The sequence below is a fragment of the Myotis nattereri genome (assembly GCF_964212035.1).
Source record: "Myotis nattereri genome assembly, chromosome: 3".
Classification (NCBI taxonomy): domain Eukaryota; kingdom Metazoa; phylum Chordata; class Mammalia; order Chiroptera; family Vespertilionidae; genus Myotis; species Myotis nattereri.
The window spans coordinates 190454463-190477608 of NC_138077.1; the positions used below are offsets into that span (position 1 = coordinate 190454463).

A 23146-nucleotide genomic window follows, 5' to 3' on the forward strand; every position below is an offset into this window, starting at 1 on the left:
TGCCCACAACCAAGATACATGCCCTTGACCAGAATTGAACCTGGGACCCTTGAGTCCGCAGGCCAACGCTGTATCCAATGAGCCAAACCGGTTCGGCCAGCCTTTGACTATCTTGCTAGCACATTTTTACTGCAGCCATACCAAGAGTATGGAGGACATTAGTTCCGAAGGAGCTTGGTGCCTTTGTAGGTGGGCTGACAGAGGAAGTGGATGGCAAAATTCTTTATGCAGCATTTACTTTTTTTGGAGACATCACAGACGTTCAGATTCCACTGGAACATGGAACAGATGAGTCTTTCCAATGCCTCTCATGTTTAGATTCCTAATGAGAATCCAGCTCTGCTACTAACTTTGCGTGTGACTCTCAAACTGTCTGAGTTGTTCAGGGAAAGAGCTGGAGAACATTAAGTCATGTGCATTCATTGTAATTTGGTATGTACTGAAGTTAGGGAGGAAGTCACTGATCTTGGCGATGGAAAAGGAATGTTCTAAGGATCACGAAGCCAAGATGGTGGGATGGCTGTGGGCTGAAATGTACAGAGATTGACAATTTGTCGGATTTGAAGAAAGGCTTTCTCCACATTGGAACCATTTGGGGCCTGTGATTTCTGATTATTTAACTTATAAACTGTATAGTAAGAATCAGTAAGAAGATGGTCTCTCTTGAAAAGTCTGGTTATTGTCTCACACTTGCTGGTAGCTGAAACCCACCACATCTTCTGACCAGATTTTCCTTCTTGGCAGCTGTGCTTTCAATATGTTTTTTGTTTGTTTGTTTTTTCATTTTAGAGCGAGAGGAAGAAGAGGGAGAGAGAAACATCGGTCAGCTATGGGGGCCGATCCCGCAACTTCGGGCATGTGTTCTGACGGGGAATCAAGGTAGCAACCTGTAGGTGCACAAGAGGATGCCCAACCAACTGAGCCACACTGGCCAGGGCATTGACAGCTGTGTTTTTAAAAAGCAGAGGGAAGCTCAGCCTCGACAATGGAGCCTTGGCCTCTGGTCACCTGGGTGAGTTTTCCTTCAGTTGGTATCACAGTTATAGTGCCATGGTTCTAATTGATCCATGGTTGTTATTTTTTAAGATAAGAGTTTTAGACCCAGCTCTGCCACTTTCTGTGTCACTCTTAAACTCTTTGAGCCTTGAGTTTATTTTTATTTTTTATTTTTATTTTTATATGAGCGTTATTCCAATAATGCTGGCAGTATGGGAGAGCAGCAAGTCATCCATAAATATCTTTCAATTCTTTTAAAAATATATACATATTTTTTATTGATTTCAGAGAGGAAAGGAGAAAGAGATAGAAACATCAATGATGAGAGAAGCTCAAGCCCACAACCTCGGACATATGCCCTGACCAGGAATTGAATCTCAATCTTCTGGTTCATAAGTTGATGCTCAACCGCTGAGCCACACCAGCTGGGCAAGTTCTTCAATTCTTAAATAAAATGGTAAGACTGGCTTTTTTTTTAAAAATATATTTTATTGATTTTTTACAGAGAGGAAGGGAGAGAGGGATAGAGAGTTAGAAACATCGATCAGCTGCCTCCTGCAAACTCCCCACTAGGGATGTGCTCGCAACCAAGGTACATGCCCTTGACCGGGATCAAACCAGGGACCCTTGAGTCCACAGGCCGATGCTCTATCCACTGAGCCAAACCGGTCAGGGCAGTAAGGCTGGCTTTTGGAGGCCTTTCTACCCCTGCATTCTATAAATTAGTGGCTCCTATTGTTCTTGCTCTCCGTCAACTGAAATAGCTCTGCTCCCTTCTGAAGTAGTCACCTCACTCAGTGGTGAGATCAGTGCTCTGTATATAGTTAATGCTCAGTTGATAGATCAACATTTTTTCCTACTTTCTATGTCCTGTGAACAAAGGTTATCAAAATGCTTGGAAGTGGGGGGCGGGTAAGAGATCAACCGAAGGACTTGTATGCATGCACATAAGCATAACCAATGGACACAGACACTGGGGGTATGGGAGGCTAGGGGAAGGTCAAGGGGAGGAAAAAAAAAAGGAGACATATATAATATTCTTTGTAATACTTTAAGCAATAAAACAAAAAAATGCTTGGAAGTAACTTTAAGGCTTAAATTGGGTAGTGGTAGACTTGTATACTACAAAGCTTAAAATTTTTAGCTATATTGACATGAACAAAATTTAATATTTCTGGAAGCATTGTTTACTAAACCAAGGAAAATCTGAAAATTTGATTTTCACTTTTTAAATGATTATCAGGACATGCCCTGCTTCCTCCTCTTGCCCACGCAATTAACTACCGTATTCTCTTGTCCACATAATTAACTACCTATCTCTGCTATTGTAGAAAAGCACCAGGGATTTGCTGTTGTTGAATTAGAGTTGGCAGAGTTAAGTTTCACTGTTCATTATTTGATTAGTGTTACTGTTGTCATTGGTTACAAAAGGTGCCATTCTCCATTTGGGTGGGTAGAGTAGATTCCTGGGGCTGCCATAACAAATTACCACAAACATAGTGACTAAAACAATAGAAATTTATTCTCACAGCTCTGGAGGTTAGAAATCTAAAATCAAAGTATTGTCAGGGCCATGCTCTCTCTGAATATTCTAGGAAAATTCTTTCCTTCCTGGCTTCTGGTGGCTCCTGGCCATCCTTGGCACTCTATGGCTTGTAACTGCATCTCTCCAATCTCTGCACCAGTCTTCACATGGCCTTCTTCCGTGTGTGTGTGTGTGTGTGTGTGTGTGTGTCTGTCTTCTCTCTTAAAAAAATTATTTTGAGAGAGAAACATTGATATGAGAGTGAAACATTAGTCAGCTGCCTTCTATATGCCCCCTACGGTGGATCAAGCCCGCAACCCAAGCAATGTGCTCTGACAGGGAATAGAACTGGAAATCTTTCCGTGCCCTGGCTCATGCCCAACCAACTGAACCTCACCAGCCAGGGCTTTGCCTTCTCTTCTTATAAGGACGCTATTCACTGGCTTTAGGCCCACCCTAGTCCAGTATGACCTCATCTTAACTAATTACATCTGCAAAGACCCTAATTCTAAACAGGGTCACATTCTGAGGTACATGTGAAATTTGGCTTGTGGTGAGGTAGGAAATTCCCGCTAAAAGTGCCCCTCATGTAGTCAGAATGCGGAAGACAGGTCCCGCAGAGCCCTGGGCCTTCTGACCTGGCATTTCTAGTTCCTGTTTCCTGTGTGTCTTCTCTGTTTCCATCACTGGGAACAGGGCTGTATACCACCAGCTCTAACAAACAGTGTATGTTCTCTGTTAAATATATACATACAATCCAGGCAGTTAGGAAGGGAAAATACGTCTTTTCTCCTGTGCTTGAGTTACTGCGTTTATTTAAGTGCCAACTACAAGAAGAGCTGAACTGCAGACATGAGTTTGGGGGAGAGGGCAGGGTGCAGCAGCCACTGATGGAGGGCGGAGAACCTTAGCTTCGCGCTGAACTGTTCCTGGTGCTTAGTCACAAGACCCTCCTGTACATGCTGTGCTGCTAGTTTCCATAGTCAGAGTTATATAGGAACAAATTTGTCATTATTTGGAAGTGTTCACTATGAACTATTTATAAAATTAATTCTTATTTAGATAGCCCCCCATTTAACATTTGAATGAGTCCCAGCCATCTTTGTTGACCCCTCCTTCCCTGACTGTTCTGTATCTACATTGGAGGTCAGGAACCTGCAGATGATGGGCCGGCGCCATCTGCAGCTGTTCTTGTGTGGCCTGTGAGCTAAATGGCTTTTATATTTTTAAAGGTTTGTGTGTAGATGTGACCCGCGCCCCTTCCCCGGTGCGTTATTGTTCGCCCAGGGAGGTCAGCCTGGCGGCACTGGCGCCCTGACGCCGCCTAGTGGCCGCCACTGGAGACACTCCCTCCGCCGCCCCCTCCTCCCTGCGGCGGCAGCGGCGGAGGCAGAGGAGGGGGAGCTGGGAGTCCCTCTCCTCCCTCCCTCCCTCTCCTCCCGGCAGCTGCGTCAACGGCTGATCCGGGTTCTGGCACTGCCGCAGCCGCGTCAACGGCGGGTCCCGGCTCGGCAGCTGCGTCAACAGCTGATCCGGGCTCTGGCGCAGCAGCTGCGTCAACGGCGGATCCCGGCTCCGGCAGCAGCATCAACCGCGGCTCCCGGCTCCCGGCTCCCGGCTCCCGGCTCCGGCAGCTGCATCAACCGCGGCTCCCGGCTCCGGCAGCTGCATCATCCGCGGATCCCGGCTCCGGCGCCAGGGGCTGCGAAGCGCTGGGCCTGAGGCTGTCTGCCCGGCTCTTGCTCGCTTCCCTTGACTCTCCCACGGCTTGCGCCACAGCATCATCCCGCGAGTGCCTCTGACAGGAGGGAAGATGGCTGAAAACAGCTGGATGGACGACCTTGCCGAGGAGCTCGACATATGGGTAATAGGGCTGCAAAAATGGATCACTCTTAAGCTCACCGAGCGGGGCATCGACATGAGTCCGGCGGCGGTGGCGCGGTACCAGGGCTGGTGGGCCCTGCTGGGCTGGCACTTGCTCGTGCTGACGGTGGTCTTCCTGCTGGGCTATGGCTGGGTTGCGATGTGCTCCTGGGCCGCGTCGTTTGCCAACGAGCCGCCAGAACGCAAGAAGCGGAGGAGCGCGCCCCGCCGGCGGGAGGAGGCAGCAGGTGCAGGCGCTGGCGCAGGCGCAGGCGCAGGCGTTGGCGTTGCCGCTGGCGCTGGCGCTGCCGTTGGCGCTGGCGCTGCCGTTGGCGCTGGCGCTGCCGTTGGCGCTGGCGCCCGCAAGAAGCGGAGGAGCCCGCTCTGCCGGCGGCGGGAGGCGGCCGCGCCGGCCTCGGCCTCCCACAACCTGCCGCTGCTGAAGAACCTCCGGAGCGGGGAGCAGAAGAGGGGCCGCAAGAAACCCGAGAAGCCCAGAGACTTGCTGAGAGAGAGATACCCTGCTGCGAGGCAGGCATTAACCAATTGCCTCCCCTACATGCCCCGGCCGGTGATCAGACCTCCAGCCCACGTGTGCGCCCCGACTCGATTTCCTGGATATCGAAGCCACCTTGCGATGCACAGGATGGCACTCAACCACCCGGATGAGTACGACGAGCTGGAGACCTTCTTCATTTGGGTTAGGCCAAACGGGCGCGCTGTTGAAGTGGCTGAGATGCAAGTGGCTCGCAGTGTAACCACCAAGCAGCCATCGGAGGCGGAAAAGAAGAATGAAGAGCCAAAGAAAAACAACTAGAATCAAAGTCAGATGCTAAAGCGGTGCAAAACAGTTTATGCCATGATGGGAAGGAAGCTGATGAAGGAGCCTGGGAAACTAAAATTAGTCACAGAGAAAAATGAAAGCAACCTAAACCTGATAAGGTGTAGACTGGTTCTGGTTCATTGGATTCAGCTCTCCCTGGGATAGGAAATACCATCACAGTTACCACCAAGCAATTTACAACTGCATCATTTCATGTTGGTGAATCTCATCTAAATGTTTGAGTTAGCAACTTTAAGTCTGGAAAAGAAGATCCTAAACTTCAGTTTTCTTCAGGATTGAATGAAAACCTCAGTGTAAATGGAGGAGACTGCAATGAAAAGTCTATAAAACTCACCTCTCAGATAATGGCAGGTGAAGAGAAGTGGAACTCTGTTTCATCTACTTCTGCAGATGAGAATAACAGCCATCTGCTTGGGGTCAAGACACGAGATGCTAATGCGAATGGAAAAGACTGTGGAAGGAGTTGGAGTGACCATTCAATATTTTCCGACATTGCTGCTTGGTCTCGTGTGGATAGGGGAATGAATACCTCTGAACACAATTCTGCTTCTTGTGCATCGCTCACCCTTGGCTGTTTTTGTGTCTATGTGTACTGCTGAGCAGTTTCTCAGTCTATGACTACTGATGATCAAAAAGTATCAGATGATGATAAAGAAAAGGAAGAGGGTGTTCTTTCAACCAGGAAACCTAAAAAGAAAAAGAAGCAGCAAGGTGACGATAACTCTCCTGCACAGGACCCAGAAGAATTAGAAAAAGAGATTAGGGAAGAGCTTCCAGTGAATACATCTAAAGTCCGTCCAAAATAGGAAAAAGCTTTTTCTTAGAAAACCATAAGCACTAGAGATCTAGTAGAAGCACTCGTCAAAAATAACCATCCTATCAAGACTCGTCCACCTGCTGTTTCTACCGATCCATCTGTTACTTTTTCAAAAAGTGATTCTGACAAGAGCTCTTCCCAAGTGGCACCGATGCTACAAGAGTCAGATAAATCCAAGTCAAATACTAAGTTCACAAACCAAGTTTGGAACTAGCTGGGAATCTCCAAACAAATGAAGAAAGCCAGGCGGGAAACATGGATTTTCTTTTTCTGAATAGGACATGTGTTTGCAGACATTGTCTTGAAGATTATGCTGTGTGTGTAATAATTTGTGAACATGTACAGAGTTTTGTAAATTTAAACCAATTTTTAAGGCAAAAATGGAATCAAAGGACAGTTAATTTATGAAATTAAGAGGTCAGCAGAATATACTACAGACAGTCCTCGGGTTATGTTGAACTCGAGACGTACGTTGTTTTCGTGGTTACGGTGCCATCTCCCATTTATTTATTAAAAAAAAAGTTCTGTCATTTCGACATATGTACATATGTGCTTTGTTTTTTATTATTTATTTACCACAAGTAAAGGTCAGGAATTGTTATTTTTAAAATTTTTTTTACTGTTTCATTTCATTACTGCTGTATATGTGCTCCATGTGAGTGATGTAGGTGCTTATGTAAGTGGGTTCTGACTTATGGCGAAAAATCGCGTTACATCGGGCCATAGGAACCGATTTCCGACGTCACCTGAGGACCTACTGTACATTGCTGGAAGACACTTGGGAAAGTCTTCAATTTAATGAGAACATTCTTAATTCAAGAATATTATCCTGGTTTACAACAGATTGTGCCCTATCTCATCTGCAACTGAGGAATAAAGGATTCTGATTAGAGAGGGTTGCCTACAAATTCATAAGCAACTTCTTGGACTTTATGCATGGAACTTATATCATTTGAATCTGTTTTATGCTTAAAGTGCTTTGATCAAATGCATAATCTGCTATATCTTTACATATTTGTTGGTAGCAATGTGTATTAAAGAAATCACGTGCAAAAAAATAAAATAAAAATAAAATAAAAGGTTGTGTGTGTGTGTGTGGGGCGGGGGGGCGCGGGCGGGGGGGGTGGTGGCGGTGAGGTGGGCGGGGGGCGGGGTGGTGGTGGTGAGGTGGGCGGGGGTGGGGGTGGGGGGTGAGGTGGGCGGGGGGGGGGTGAGGTGGGCGGGATATGTAGCAGAGACTGTATGTGGCCTGCAAAGCTTAAAATATTTAATCTCTAACCCTTTTCAGAAAGTTTGTTAACCTTTAGTCTAGGGCAGTGATTTTCAACTGGTGTGCTGCAAGAATTTTTAAAACATGCAGTACCTGACTATTTAGTCAGGGGTGCTGACCCCATTTCCCTTAGAGCAGTGGTTCTCAACCTTGGCTGCATATTAGAATCACCTGGGAATCTTTTTTTTTAAATATATTTTATTGATTTTTTTTACAGAGAGGAAGGGAGAGAGATAGAAAGTCAGAAACATCAATGAGAGAGAAACATCGATCAGCCGCCTCCTGCACATTCCCCACTGGGGATGTGCCCGCAACCCAGGCACATGCCCTTGACCGGTATCGAACCCGGGACCCTTCAGTCCGCAGGCCGACGCTCTATCCACTGAGCCAAACCGGCTTCGGCACCTGGGAATCTTTTTAAAATCCTGATTTCTGGGCCTCATCCTCCGGAAATTCTGTTTCTTTGTTATGGGGTGGGGCCACAACATTAGTAACAAAGAAACAGAATTTCCAGAGGATGAGGCCCAGAAATCAGGATTTTAAAAAGATTCCCAGGTGATTATAATGTGCAGCCAAGGTTGAGAACCACTGCCTTAGATTGTCAAAGAATGACAGCAGCGAATACAATAGCCGTCCTGTATGAATGAATAAAACAATTTTTGTCAGATCAACAAAAAAAAATTTTTTTTCTTGGTGTGTAGCAGAATTTTAGTAATAGTTTATATGTGCCATGAGATGAAAAGGAGTATAAATTCATTGCAAGTTAAAATTATGAATCTTGCATAAGAGGCAGGATTTCATGAAATATCTAAAAGTGATTATGGAAAACTGCTGTTTTGGACTCTAGTTTAAAAAGTGAGACTTGCCCTAACCCAGTGGTCGGCAAACTGCGGCTCGCGAGCCACACGCGACTCTTTGGCACCTTGAGTGTGGCTCTTCCACAAAATACCACTTGCGGGCGCGCACGTACAGTGTGATTGAAACTTCGTGGCCCATGCGCAGAAGTCGGTTTTCGGCCTGGGCGAGTCTATTTTGAAGAAGTGGCGTTAGAAGTGGGTGTTGGTCGGTCGGGCATTGGGAGACGTGGTGCAGGCGGCCGCGGGACACGCAGCGCGGGGTGGGGGGGTGGGGGAGGAGGTACATTGTTTTGAGGTACATTTGCTGAGGTCAACCCCTTCCAACTCTCCCATCCACACTCATCTATCTGAAACAAGTATACAAGACGAGTGTGGATGGGAGAGTTGGAAGGGGTCAACCTCAGTGAACGTACCTCAGATTGAGGACGTTTTTAGCAAAGGCCAGCTTAGGAGTACCCTAATTAAGGTAATAACAATGTACCCACCTATATAGTTTAAGTTTAAAAAATTTGGCTCTCAAAAGAAATTTCAATCATTGTACTGTTGATATTTGGCTCTGTTGACTAATGAGTTTGCCGACCACTGCCCTAACTGGTTTGTCTCAGTGGATAGAGCGATGGCCTGCGTACTGAAAGGTCCCAGGTTCGATTCTGGTCAAGGGCATGTACCTTGGTTGTGGGCATCCCCAGTAGGAGTTGTGCAGGAGGCAGCTGATCGATGTTTCTAACTATCCTTCTCCCTTCCTCTGTAAAATATCAACAAAATATATTTTTTTAAAGTATTAATATATTTTTTAATATATATATATATATATAGATAGATATAGATATAGATATATAGATATATATATTGCTTTCTGAGAGGAAGGGAGAGGGAGAAAGAGCTAGAAATATCAAGGATGAGAGAAAATCATTGATTGGCTGCCTCCTGCATGCCCCCTACTAGGGATTTAGCCCACAACCTGAGCATGTGCCTTTGACCAGAATCGAACCCAGTCTGCAGGCTGACACTCTTATCTATTGAGCCAAACCAGCCAGGGCAGAAAGCGAGGCTCTTTTGAGCCATTGAAAAGTGACCCTCTTGTGAAGTTAACCCAATTAACAACCAAGGAATAGAATACCTACAGGATTATGACAGGCTGGGTGCTTCAGAAGAAATGAATTACTATTACTGTTCTAACAAATCACCACAAATTGGGTGGTTTACACAATACAAGTGTGTTACCTTATAGTTCCAGACATCGGAAGTCCAAAATGGGTCTCACCAAGTTACAGTCGAGGTGCCAGCAGGGCTGTGTTCCTTCTGGAGGCTCCAGGGGAGAACCTGTTTCTTTGCCTTTTCCAGCCTCTGTTGATTGACCACATTCCTTAGCGGTGGGCCCCTTCCAGCTTCACACCAGCAAGGGCCAGGCAAGTCTTCCTCACAGTGTGTCACTCTTTATTATCAGCTGATAACCTTAATTCCATCGGTAACCTTAACTCCTTCTTGTCATATAATAAGCATATTCTCAGGTTTCAAGGATAGAATGTGGACAACGTGTTGAGGGGCATTATTTTGCCCACCACAAAACCCTTAAATGTTTGACCATTAAAAAAAAATCTTTAGGATCAATCTTTATGACTAAGTGTGAAATAAGGATGTCATTTTGTGCTGTCATTCAATTTTTTTTTTTAAAGTTGCTGGAAATAAAAATAGTACTTTATTCATCTTTGTTTCTAAGCACAAGGGCAACCTAAATCTAAAGAATCTTAATTCATGTTTTGTTTTCTTTTTAATATATATTTTATTGATTTTTTACAGAGAGGAAGGGAGAGAGATAGAGAGTTAGAAACATCAATGAGAGAGAAACATCGATCAGCCGCCTCCTGCACACCTCCTACTGGGGATGTACCTGCAACCAAAGTACATGCCCTTGACCGGAATCGAACCTGGGACCCTTCGGGCTGCAGGCCGATGCTCCATCCACTGAGCCAAACCGGTTATGGCTTAATTCATGTTTTTTAATCTTTATGAAAGGGTCCAAAATAAACTCTTTTTAAAAAATATATTTTTATTGATTTCAGAGAGGAAGGAAGAGTGAGAGAGAAATAGAAACATCAATGATGAGGGAAAATCATTGATCTGCTACCTCCTACACACCCCCTCCTGGGTATGAGCCCACCCCCTGGGCATGTACCCTGACCGGGAATTGAACTGTGACTTCCTGGTTCATAAGTCGATGCTCAACCACTGAGCCACACTGGCCGGGCAACAAACCACCCCCCTTCTCCCTCCCCCCCCCCCCCCCCGTTTTAAATCTCTCTACTTGCCTTTTCTTAGTATCACTTATGTTTGTTCTGCAGGCTCCTATATTAGAAGGGACTTTTGTTATTTTTTAAGGGGCATTCTTACAGCCATTGATTATAGTGAGCCATTTCTCAATACTCTTCTTTCCACTTAAGGAATTGAAATACAGCGTGATAAGGATAATGCCAAAGCAAGAATCACTGGTTCCTCAGCTAGGAAACAAAATACACACTCAATTGCTTGACACTTTATTAAACACAAAGCAAGATTAAGCGTCTTTGCCTTCATGGTAAGAGCCGAAGCAGGAGCCCAGGGAGGGGATGACTGCGCAGCTTTCCTCCTCGGGGAAGATGCGCGCTCCCTGTAGCCTGTGTTGTGGGGAGCGGGAGGGCTGCCATACCCCCAGCAGGAGTCAGAGCATTTGTTCACCTTCCTGTTCTTCCTGTTACTGAGCGGCTCTTCTGACCTCTGATGCTGTCTTGGCTGTTCCCTGATCTGTTAACTCTCCCAGCTTCTGATGCTGATCATACTAGTCTCCCACCGTCATAGACACCAGACTTGAAGAGCCAGCTCTACAGATTTTGGCTTGGGGTGCATTCTGAGTGAGAATAAAGGGTTCCGCTGGAGGCCTGGCCTGAGGAGATGAGCAAGAAGTTGATGCCTCTTTTGAAGAGTCTTTCTCTCAGGAGCTTTATCTCCTGGTCAATGCTCTCGGTCTCCTCTAAGCTCATACCAGTCCACCTTCGAGGTGAAGGAGGTACAACTTGTGAACACGCCATCATCTGCCTCACCACTTTCCACAGCAGATTTCAGTGCAGACAACCCACCCCCCACCTCCTCCTCTGCTTGCGCCTCTGTTTTAGGCCATCTCTGAGGCGCCATAGCCATGAGATGAGGGTGGGCCATTGAGGAACTAGCAGTGTTGCCTTCAGTTGAGTTGTTCTTGGTTTTGGGCAACTCAGACTCTGCCACATGATAGGGCTGGCACTGAGTTAAGTAGTTTAAAAAGTGTTCTCGAGCCCACAGCAAGTTATCTAGGCGCCTGCCAGGTTGGCTTGTGTCATGGCGAGCGCTCCCTGAAATGCTGGCACTTCAGGTCGGTGCAAGCAATCTCTTCCAAATCTTCATGTTGGCTGAACAAGCCGAGCTGCAGTAACACTTGGCAGCCTTCTTAAGGAGGTGTAGTCCTTTCAACACCTTCTCTCGGATTACCCAGGACCTGCTGGATTCAGCCGCTACTTCCACTTCGTCCGGAAACTTCTTGCTGATCGCCAACAGCTTGGTAACTGCATTCATCCTTATCGTTTCAGATCCGAAGATCATGTCAGCACAGACCTTCCTGTTGGGAGAACGGAAGTGTATGGTGTCTCCGGGACTTTTTATGGTTGGTTTTGTGCTTAGCTTGTTGTTGGGAGACGGGGTGCAGGCTCCTAGTTTAGAATTAATCGTCAGTCTCAGACTTCTTAGAAGTAAATGGCAGGCTGTCAGATATTCTTTTAATCTAATGAGGTTTAAGGAGCTGATGTGTTATCGTCCTTTCAGAATGAATCTGAATTCTCTGGGAGAACAGTTCGTGGCAATTTGACCAAACCAGTGACGGGGATTAAGGAAGGCTCTTCCAGGCCAGGTGAGTGGGCACCACAGGTTCCCCATCGTGTCCCTGACGGCGGCCCCTTTGCATTTTCATCTCTGTCTCACTTCCTGCTGTGGTGGTAGTGCGCGCATGAATGGAGTGGTTGGTAGTAGGGAGAGAATGTGGCTCCTCCAGGGAAGTATAGAGGCGGAGATTCTCAGCAAAGCCAGAGGCATTGTCCCTATCAAAGTCTTGCTTTTGGACACAGACACAGACATAACTGTGCCCTTCCCGCCTTAACAAGGGTGGGACTTACTTTTGCTCTGCTTAGTCCCTCTTTTTTCTTTTTTTAAAATATATTTTTATTGATTTCAGGGAGTAAAGGAGAGGGTGAGAGAGATAGAAACATCAATGATGAGAATCATTGATCAGCTGCCTCCTGCACGCCCCCTACTGGGGGTTGAGCTTGTAACCCGGCATGCGCCCTTGACCAGAATTGAACCCGGGACCCTTGTCCATAGGCTGACACTCTATCCACTGAACCAAACCAGCTAGACCATCTTATTTCTTTTTTTAATCCTCACCCAAGGATATGTTGTGTGGTTTTTTGTTGTTGTTTTTAATATATTTTTATTGATTTCAGAGAGGAAGGGAGAAGGAGAGAGTGAGAGAAACATCGTTGATGAGAGAGAATCATTGACCGGCTGCCTCCTGCAGGCCCCACACTGGGGATCGAACCCACAACCCAGACATATGTCCTAACCAGGAATCTAACTGTGACTTCCTGGTTCATAGGTCGACACTCAACCACGGAGCCACATTGGCCCAGCTGTTGTTTTTATTAATTTTAGAGAGAGGAACGGAGAGAGAAACATTGATTGGTTGCCTCCTATATTTGTCCTGAGTGGGGACTTAAACCTGCAACCTTATTTTTATTTTTTCAGATTATTTTTTTATGTTTTTATTGATTTCAGAGAGGAAGGTAGAGGGAGAGAGAGATAGAAATATCAATGATGAGAGAGAATCATTGATCGACTGCCTCCTGTTATGCCCCTTACTGGGTATTGAGCCCACAACCAGGGCATGTACCCTTGACCAGAATCGAACCCCGGACCCTTCAGTCCTCAGGCCAATGCTCTATCCACTGAGCCAAACCAACCAGGGCCTGCAACCTTTATGGTGCACGGGACAATGTTCCAATTGAGCCACACTGGCCAGGGCTCAGCTTAGTCCCTCTTTACTGTCATCTGCCTCTGCTAAGACCTGACTTGAAGGCTTGACATTTCCCACTGACAACTTTCCTTGTTCTGGGAGTCCCTCAGAGGTAACTTCTGCCTGTGACAGAAGTTACACACATGTGTGTCTGCTATCTTCCTAATCCTGCCCTGGTTTCAGAGACCCCTCCCCTCAGGCGCAGCTCTCCGGCCTGTCCGTACACCATCCTGACCTTTGCTTCTCGGAATCATGCAGGCTCCTCTCTCCACCCTTTGACAGTGGTGTTTCTCTGAGTTCCTTCCTTAGCCCTCAGCTCCTCTCTCCACACTGTCCTTGGACAGTTTCAGCCACTTCTGTCCCGTGAGGTTGTAGCCATTCAACGTTCTGGCCTCTCGTCCTAGCCCTGACCTCTCTCCCAAGTTTCACGTGTTTCTGCCTGCACGTCTCACAATCGCCATAAACAAAGCCTTTCCCAAAGCCCCTCCTTTCACGCTGGTTGGTCTTCCCGGGCCTGATCTTGTTCATTTTGCTGTCTTCCACATATTTGCCCAAACCAGGAGCCTCCGTGTCATCTTAGCCCCTCACGATTTTTATCTGATGCATTGCCGTAGCCGGCTAATTTTATCTCTTACGTCTTCCGGGATCTCTCCCCTCCTGTTTGTTCCTGCCACATTTTCTTGGCTTATCCTCTGTCATCTCTCCTGTGCGTAATGACAGTAGCTGGTCTCCGTGCCCCAGGCCTGTGTCCTGCCCTGAGCAGCAGGGGGAGCTGCCTGAGCACAGATCTGATGGCGTCGCTCTCAGCGTTCTCGGGGTCCCTCATGACTGGATTGAGTCTGGGATAGGAGGGCTGCCATGTTTTTATTCTAGGAAACAAAAGTTTGTAGTTACCTATAAATCTTATGTTTTTGCGTAAGCAGTTCCTTTGCCTAAGATGCCCTTTCCAACTTATTTGATCTGGTTAACCCCTACTCCCTGTCAGAACTGAGCTCAGTCGCTGCCTTCTCCAGGAAACTTCCCTAGTCCTCCAGTTGAGTTAGATAGTGTCCCTCCTGGGCTTCCGTAGAACCCTCTCTCCAAGCATTTACTGCTTTTCTTGGCATTACTTATTTAACAAACGTTTCATTGTTGTTAACTCTGTGTTCTAACCGCTTTACAAATATTTAATCCTATTGATAATCCTATGAGATAAATACTATTATTATTCCCAATTCTAGGTGACAAAACGGGCCCAGTGAGGTCAAATAACTTGTCGGACATTACACGGCCTGTAGGTGGTGGATCCGAGATTTGAAGCAAGGCTGTATCAGTGTGGGATGTGTGCCTCCCTCAGTTGTGGACATCCCTTCCCCATTGCATAGCCAATTCTTCAAGGGCAGAACCTTATCAGACTTACCCCCAGTGCTTGGCCTGATAGTTCAGCACCCCTATGTTTTGTTGTATTGTTTTTTCTTTTTCAATATATTTTTATTGATTTCAGAGAGGAAGGGAGAAAGAGATAGAAACATCAGTGATGAGAGAGAATTAATCACCAGCTGCCTCCTGCACGCCCCCCCCACTGGCGATCACACCTGCAACCCAGGCATATGCCCTAATCGGGAATCAAACCATGACCTCCTGGTTCATGAGTTGATGCTCAACCACTGAGCCACACTGGCCGGGCTCAATGCCTGTATGTTGACCTAGCTACACTACAAGGCGGTCAAAGACAATAGTTTTCTATATCAAACAAATGGAGAGTTTGTAATGAATGTTTTATTTATCTAGTCAGCCTGGTCTGCTTGGAGCATAAAGCCAGGCCCAACCTCCTCCCTTGTCTTTGAGCACTGAGCCCCAGGAAGAGGGCTGCCCTCCTTGGTCCCAGTGCAGCCAACCTGTGAATATGTAGGGTTAGGCAAGAGGGAGAGGTTAGCGTCTCTTTGACTGGAGTGAGGTGAGTGGGCTGGAGCTGGGGTTTGAAGTGTTGAGAGTTGTATTGGGCCGGAACAGTGTTATACGTGACTGGAGGGAGGGTGAAGCAAGCCTCTGTCTGAGGGCAGGTCGAGTGTGATGAGGTCCGTGCCTGCAGGGTGGGCTGGAATTAGTGCTGCAGTCTCCTGCTGCTGGTCCAGCTTGGTGCTATGGCCATGGCCTCTGCCTCCTGCAGCCCCAGCGGGGCCCAGGCCTCCCCTGTCAGCACCTCACTCCAGCCTGCTCCCTGCACTTGGGTTCTGGGTGTGTATGCAGAAGACTGCTCGCTGTCTTGCTCTGGGAGTCAGAGAGTTCTCTCTAACCTAGCGATTTCTTTACCCAGGGAGAGGCCCTGCCAAAGAGGCCTTGTCAAACCCTCAGGTGTCCATGGGAGCAAGCCAGCCAGCCGCATCCAGATACTCCTGCGCTCAGACGTCGTTTCCATGACAACAGGTGAGCAGGCTCCGGGGGAAGCTGCTGGCTGAGCAAGCTGAGGAGGAAGCTGCCGCAATCTGCACCCTGGGCACGATTTCTACTCGAGTCTGCGTCAGACATCTTAGATCCCAGCAGCTGGAAACAAATAAGACAGGGCAGGTATTTTGAAGCTCTATAAATAAAGGCTTAGGACCATTAGAAAGAACAAGCAGTTAAAAGTTATAAAGTATTTTAATTGCCATCTGGTTTAGTTTTATTGTGTGTTTTTAAAAATTATATACTACAATATAAAATAAGAATTCTGTAAGAATAGTACAAGGAACTCTCATATGTCCTTTTTCCATTCATTAATTTGCTTTTGGCCCCTTTACTTTATCATTTTATATACAAATGTTTACCCCCCCCCCCCCCCCGTGCCAGTTGAGAGGAAGTTGAAGACATGTCCTTTGACTCCTAAATAATTTAGTATGTATTTCCTGAGAACAAGAATATTCCCTTACTAATCACAGTACAACTATCAAAATCAGGAAATATAATATCAATACAACCCTATTAACTAATCTTCAGCCCATATTCAAATTTCATCACTTATTCCAATATTTTCCTTGATAGTAATGTTAGCCGTTTTTCTTCCCAACAAAAATTTGCACATTGCACTCAGTGGTGAGTCTTGTAGTCTCTGTTTTCATTGTCTTTCGTGATGGTGACATCTTTGAAGAGGACAGGCCATTGTTTAAGGTCCTTTCTCAGTTTGTCAACTGGTCCTGCCTCAGGGTCAGATTTAGATGATGTATTTTGGCAGGAATGCCCCAAAGCACGCTGTTTTCCTTGTTAGTGCATCTTATAAGGAAGTTTATGGCGTCAGTTCCAATATTTGTGATGTTCGCTTTGATCAGTAGGTTAAGGAGATCTCTGCCAGGTTTTTCCAGTGAAAGTTACTATTTTTTTTTTATTATTAAATCTTTATTGTTCAGATTATTACATTTGTTCCTCTTTTTTCCCCCATAACTCCCCTCCTCCAAGTTCCCGCCCCACCCTCTGCCCTCTCTCCCCACCCACTGTCCTCATCCATAGGTGCACGATTTTTGTCCAGTCTCTTCCCGCATCTCCCACACCCCTTTCCCCCACAAGAATAGTCAGTCCATTCCCTTTCTATGCCCCTGATTCTATTATATTCACCAGTTTATTCTGTTCATCAGATTATTTATTCACTTGATTTTTAGATTCACTCGTTGATAGGTGTGTATTTGTTGTTCATAATTTGTATCTTTACCTTTTTCTTCTTCTTCCTCTTCTTAAAGGATACCTTTCAGCATTTCATATAATCCTGGTTTGGTGGTGATGAACAACTTTAGCTTTTCCTTATCTGTGAAGCTCTTTATCTGACCTTCAGTTCTGAATGATAGCTTTGCTGGATAAAGTAATCTTGGTTGTAGGTTCTTGGTATTCATCACTTTGAATATTTCTTGCCACTCCCTTCTGGCTTGCAAAGTTTCTGTTGAGAAATCAGCTGACAGTCGTATGGGTATTCCCTTGTAGGTAACTGAGTTTCTTTCTCTTGCTGCTTTTAAGATTCTCTCTTTGTCTTTTGCTCTTGGCATTTTAATTATGATGTGTCTTGGTGTGGTCCTCTTTGGATTCCTTTTGTTTGGGGTTCTCTGCGCTTCCTGGACTTGTAAGTCTATTTCTTTCACCAGGTAGGGGAAGTGTTCTGTCATTATTTCTTCAAATAGGTTTTCAATATCTTGCTCTCTCTCATCTTCTGGCACCCCTATAATTTGGATGTTGGTACGCTTAAAGCTGTCCCAGAGGCTCCTTACACTATCTTCGTATTTTCCGATTCTTTTTTCATTTTGCTTTTCTGGTTGGGTGTTTTTTGCTTCTTTGCATTTCAAATCTTTGACTTGATTCTTGTGCTCCTCTGGTCTGCTGTTGGGAGCCTGTATAATATTTTTTATTTCAGTCAGTGTATGCTTAATTTCTAGTTGGTTCTTTATCACAACATCGAGGGTCTCATTAGATTTCTTGAGGATCTCACTGTATTTATCACCAGTCTTTTCGAAGGCCTTACTAAGTTTATCGGCGGCTTCTAGACAGTTCTTGAGAGACCTTAAAAGTGTGGTTTTGAACTCTATATCCTCCATTTCTGTCGTTTTTGTCCTGTTTCTTTGTCTCCACATTTTTTATGCTTTCTTGGTGCACCCCCTTGTGGTCTTTGTGCGCAGTCTTGTTGTAGTTAAGCCTTGATTGTTGTAGGTAATACTGGGGGGGGGATTTGACCTCCAGGCCAACTGGCTGTGAGAATCAGCTGTGTCTACAGTGGGAGAACTTCTGTCCTCTAGGGAGGTGCTAATCTAGCCTTTGCCTAAGGCTATCCCGCAAATGCCTCTGTGCAGGGCTTGGGCGGGGCGGGTCGCACAGGATCAATAGGGTGGGCCGGAGAGAGCAGTTATGGCGGCTCTCAGTCCTGTCCCCAGGGGCTCTGCCTCTCTGAGTCCCAGCAACGGCTGCAAACCTCGGAGAGAAAGCTGCACTCGCTCTGACCGAAGCCAGACAGTCCCGCTTCTCCCGTTTGAGTCTGGGTCCCCAGAGACTCTCCCGGAACTGGAGCTCAGAGCCTGAGCCTCCCTCCTGATTGAAACAGACAACCGCGCCCTCAGCCGCCCGCCCACTCCACACGCACCTCTGCACCTTTGTATTTTCTGCACTGTGCCTCCTCTGAGTCTTGGTATGCCTTTCTCTTTCCTTCTAGTTGTAGAATTTCCCCTCAGCCAGCCTTCCTGTGGTTCTGGATGATGTCCATTCCATCTTTTAGTTGTATTTTTGAAGTGGTTGTGCGAGGCAGCAATCTCCGGTGTTTACCTATGCCGCCATCTTGGTTTCTTCGAAAGTTACTATTTTTAAGGTTATAAATTAAAAGCTAAAAGAAATTTCCCTCACTATCTGCAGCTATTTCCCAGAGGTAACTACTATTCACTGTTGTGTGTCGGATTTTCTTAAATGTTCATAATGATCCTTTTTACACATAATCCTTTTGTTTTAGTCTAGCCTTTTAAAAAATATTACGGTCATAATTGCACATAGTTTAAAGAAAATCATTCGAGGAGTTTAATTTAAGACATGACAGTCTTCTGCTCCCCCAACACCATCATTTTTCGCAGGGCTTGGCTCACTTCCCGCTAATGCCGTTGTTCCCCCTCCCCCACCATTACTGACCAAAACATACCTTGCGGTTTCCAAGTAGCCTCCAGGGGGCAGTGTTTCCCTATTTCGAACCCCTGTCCTAGACAGGCCCATCCCCGGGGCTTTCCATCTTCTCTGAAAGTTACCCCCATATTTCAGTCCAGGCTGATCACCCCCAGCAGTTCTTGCTCTTCTCGCCAAACTCTTCCTCTCGCTCTTCCTGTTTCAGTCAGTGCCACCACCACATACCCGGCTGGCGAGTCAGAAACTTAGGACTCATCCATGACCCCTCCTCCGTCCCCCTGCGTCAGCGTCTTCCATCACCTCCTCCACCACCAAGGTCTTCGGAGCTTGCCTCCAGGCTGCTCTTGCCTCTGGTGGTCTAATATCGAGAGGTAGTCAGGGGGCCCTTCTAAATAGAAACCCAGTCACGTCATTCTGCTGACAGCCCTCCCGGCCGCATCGCCCAAAGGATCCATCCAGCAGGGCCAACCAACCTGGACCTGGCGCCTTCCTGCTCACCTCACCGCCCTGCTACTCCGCCTCTGCGTCCCCACCGCACCTGCCCCCACAGCTCACCCCTCAGGGTCCACAAGTGTGTTCCTCCTCCAGTTTCCAGGGTGCGCCCTTCCTTCAGGTGTCACATGTGTCACCAGGTCCCTGACCTGCCTCTCTATGGACTTCCCTACCATCTCGCCCTGTGGAGTCAGCTTCACCTTTCATCACATACGTACTGCCTGAAATTATACATTTATTTTTCTACTTATTTGTTTTCTGTCTCCCTTCTGAGAATGCAGCCTCATTAGGTAGGATGTGGGCTTTCTTTTCACCACAGTGTCTGGAACAGCGGCTGATACATAGAAAACACACAATAAGTACTTGAATATTTAAAACATTCACAGGCTGGTCTGTTAGGTGTGCGACACCCTGCTCTGCACTGAGAGTGGAGTGGGACGTGGTCCATCCACAGGGCGCCGTGCCGAGGCCCAGCGGGAAGAGCGGCTTTCTCACCACCACGCACCAGCTGCAGCGCCTCCTGCCGCACGCCCTCAGCCCACCAACCTGGGCCTCTTAGACACACTCAGATGGCCCCTCCTCCAGAGAGCCTTCCGTGATCGTGCACCAGCATACATCACACACACGTGCACATGCACATGCACACACACACGGTCCCTGTGTGGCTGCCTCTGCATCCGGTCCCTGCACAGGTGTCTGTGTCCCTGGCCTCACTCTGTCATGGCTGTCGGCACAGCTCTCTTTTCGTGATGCTTTTCCACTAGACTGAGCTCCCCTGGAGCTGGGACCGTGTCCCCAGGCTCAGCAGGGACCTGGTTGCAAAGTAGACAGGAAGTGTTTGTTGAATGAATGGAGGGTTAAATCTGTATAAAGTGATTGAAACCCTGCTCACCGTTGCACTGCCATCAGTTGAGGGGAAGAAAGACATCGCATGGTCTGTCCGTCCCAGCGTGGGCCTGGCTGAGGGAGCCGGGTGGAGGGACTGACTGCTCGTTCTCCCCCAGGCCTGCTCTCCATGGCCAACTCCGGCCCGAACACCAACGGCTCCCAGTTCTTCCTGACGCGTGACAAGACGGACTGGCTGGACGGCAAGCACGTGGTGTTCGGGGAGGTCACGGAAGGCCTGGATGTCTTGCGGCAGATCGAGGTGGGTGCTGCCCAGGCCTCGGTGCACAGCCCGTGGGACAGCGGAGCGGCGCCCTGTGGCCTGGAGGGGGCCAGCTGCTCGAGGAGGAGGCTGCTCTGCTCAGCCTGGGAATGGGGGGATGGGTGTCCCTGAGCCCCTTTAATCTTCACCCTCCCTCCCCATTTCTTCTCTTCTGTTCCGCCCGCAAAGGCGCAGGGCAGCAAGGACGGGAAGCCGAAGGAGAAGGTGATCATCTCCGACTGTGGGGAGTACGTGTGAGAGGCGCCTCCTCTGCACCGCCCCGCGCATCCAGGATCCGGCAGCCCCGGGGACCCAGCACCTGTTAACGGGGGTCTGTGCCGTGGCCTCCTCGGGCTCAGCTTGGAGCAGCTCCTCTGCAGGCGTGGCCTGGCCTTCCCCTGGCTCTTCCAGGTGAGGCCACGGGCCGGGATCCAGCACAGGTGCCACCCTCCCCACCGTGGACGGCTGTGCGCGGCCTTTCTCCTAGTAAAATAAACCCCAGTTCCTGTACGGCTGCCTGCTAGCCAGGTCCCAGCATTTCTGGAGGTTGCAGCTGTCACTGTCTGTCCTGCCCCTCCCCTGCTGCTCCCTCCTCCCAGGCTGTCCCCGAGGCACACCCTGGTGGGACCATGCCGAGCAGCAGAGATCAGAGTAGGTGCCCTCCTGGTACCTGACAGGCGCGTTGGATTAGCCAGACTGCAGTTCTGCTCTCACACCTGCTGGTCTTGAGTCTAATGGGTCCCCGTAGTCAGTCTCGGCCCGTTTACTGGTTCGCTGAGCCACCGAGCCAGGGATCACAGCTGCTGCCGCAGAGGACCAGGGCCCTTCTTTTGCCAGGCACTGTGCCTGGTGCTGGGGACACGTAAGAAACCAGCCTTGTGCCCGCTTCAGCAGCACATATACTAACATTGGAGCCATAGGAGAGGATTGGCAGGGCCCCTGCGCAAGGATGCCATGCAAGTGCGTGAAGCAGTCCATACCTAAAAAAGAGAAGAAGCTTTTCCCCTCCCCCTGGAAATCGAAGTCTGGTGCCACGGCCTGTAGCCTGTGCGAGGCCGGCCTCGCCTGCACAACTGGGGCTGGCTAGGCCCCCTCACGGCCCCTCATGCTGAGGCTGAGCCCCAGAAACCTCCAGGGCTGCCGCTGCTCTCGCTGCCTGTCAGTTGCTCTGAATCAAATCTCAGCATTCAGAAACCGCTGGGCTGGTTCTCATTTTGGGTTGAGATCAGGTTGAGCCTGGAGGGGAGGGAAGGAGAGGGGCCCACTGGCCTGTGGCCCCGTGTCCCAGGCCTGCTCCTGCAGAGGGTTGGCTGAGCCCACCTCTGGCATCGGGAGCTCGCTGCACGGCCCACAGCGTTCCCAGCAGAGACCCTTGCTGCTTGGCCTAGGCGTCCCGCTCACAGGCGGTCAGTCACAGCTGCCAGGACCGGCAGCGGGGAGGCCAGGAGAATGGCAGCCATTCAGGGCTGGTGTGACGAACTCGGCATGGCCAGTCTGGGTGTGACATGCTGTTACATGGAGCAGGCTGGCCAGGCCCCAGGAGGGAGGGCCGGTCTCACAACCCTGAGAGACCAGGGAGAGGCCGTGGGGGACCTTGTTGCTCACTGGGCTTCCCTGGTGTCCTGGGGAGGTGGGAACAGCAGACTGGCCAGGAGGCTGGAGGGTGGGACAATAGGGTGCTGGCTGCTCACCCCTGGGCTGTGCAGGGGCTTCCCCAGAAGTCACCCCCGGGTCCACCATGACCCTTGTACAGGTGCTCACCTTGAGGTGAGGTGGCAGGGCCAGCCCAGGGACCGCGGGGGTGGTCTCTTCCCCTGTCCTCTGGGGAGGACCGCTGAGACCTGGTTTGTAAGAGAAAAAAGGCAGAAGTCTAGATGTGGAATGCTGCTTAAATTATGTTTTCAAAGAATATTTAATAATTTCAGAATATATCATAAATTGAATAAGTCAGCTCACCAAGCAGTGCATAGGATATGATTCTTACTTTGTAAAATATCTGTATCTTATGTATAAAGACATACATGTGCCAATAAAAAAGACTGGAGGAATCATTAATGATAGTTTTCTCTGTGGTGGGGTTATGTGTGTTCCTATCGTTTATTTTCAAACATTTCCTCAGTATACATGTAATATTTCCTACGTGAGGGAAAACCTAGCAAAGGGAGTCAAATGGTTGCTCAAGGCTCCCAGAGAGTCATTCCCTTCAACTTCCCATGAGGCCGCAGGTGGACACTGCTGGTCACTGCTGGCCAGGGCTCCACAGCCAGGGGAGGTGCAAGCCCGCCCCTCACACCAAGAGATTACCCAGTTAAAACAAAAATTACCAAGTTTAGATTTTTAGGGAGAGCACAGCTTTGAGGAGAATACACCAGCACCTCCAGGTGTCCAGGTGGCGACCTGAGACTCAGAAGAGTGAGTTGGTGTAGGCACACACGGAGGCCCACATTTGCAAATTATTTTGAAATAAGACCACTGATAGATGCTACTCACTGCACACACATGCTCAGATGTGCCAAGTGTGCGGTGCACAGCCTGGTCCCCATCACGGCCTTGCAAGGGCAGGAGCAACACCCTTTCTACAGGGGGGGGACCGCTAACGCAGGTTACGTAACGTAGTCAAATTAACAAGAGGCCGAGCTGGGATTTGCTGCCAGGTCTGGTGACAGCCT

The 23146-nt window shown here is 48.3% G+C and overlaps 1 long non-coding RNA gene and 2 pseudogenes across 4 annotated transcripts; 2 read left to right on the top strand and 1 right to left on the bottom strand.

The window, feature by feature from the left end:
• The first annotated feature begins 144 nt into the window (after positions 1 to 144).
• On the top strand, positions 145 to 22530 carry LOC308516142. 2 transcript variants are annotated; one of them, XR_013995707.1, is made up of 8 exons: positions 145 to 879; positions 963 to 1012; positions 1285 to 1453; positions 11769 to 11842; positions 12001 to 12085; positions 15540 to 15649; positions 20335 to 20477; positions 20667 to 22527. It is a non-coding gene; the product is annotated as an uncharacterized lncRNA (long non-coding RNA). The 2 variants fall into 2 exon arrangements; XR_013995708.1 differs by having other exon boundaries at positions 788 to 879; positions 15540 to 15790; positions 20667 to 22530.
• Positions 4335 to 5959, top strand: LOC308516943 (protein LYRIC-like; annotated as a pseudogene). Its single transcript has one exon. The product of its transcript is annotated as a protein LYRIC-like (transcript).
• LOC308516945 (immunoglobulin-binding protein 1-like) lies at positions 10988 to 11754 on the bottom strand (annotated as a pseudogene). The gene has a single exon. The product of its transcript is annotated as an immunoglobulin-binding protein 1-like (transcript).
• Positions 22531 to 23146: the final 616 nt, after the last annotated feature.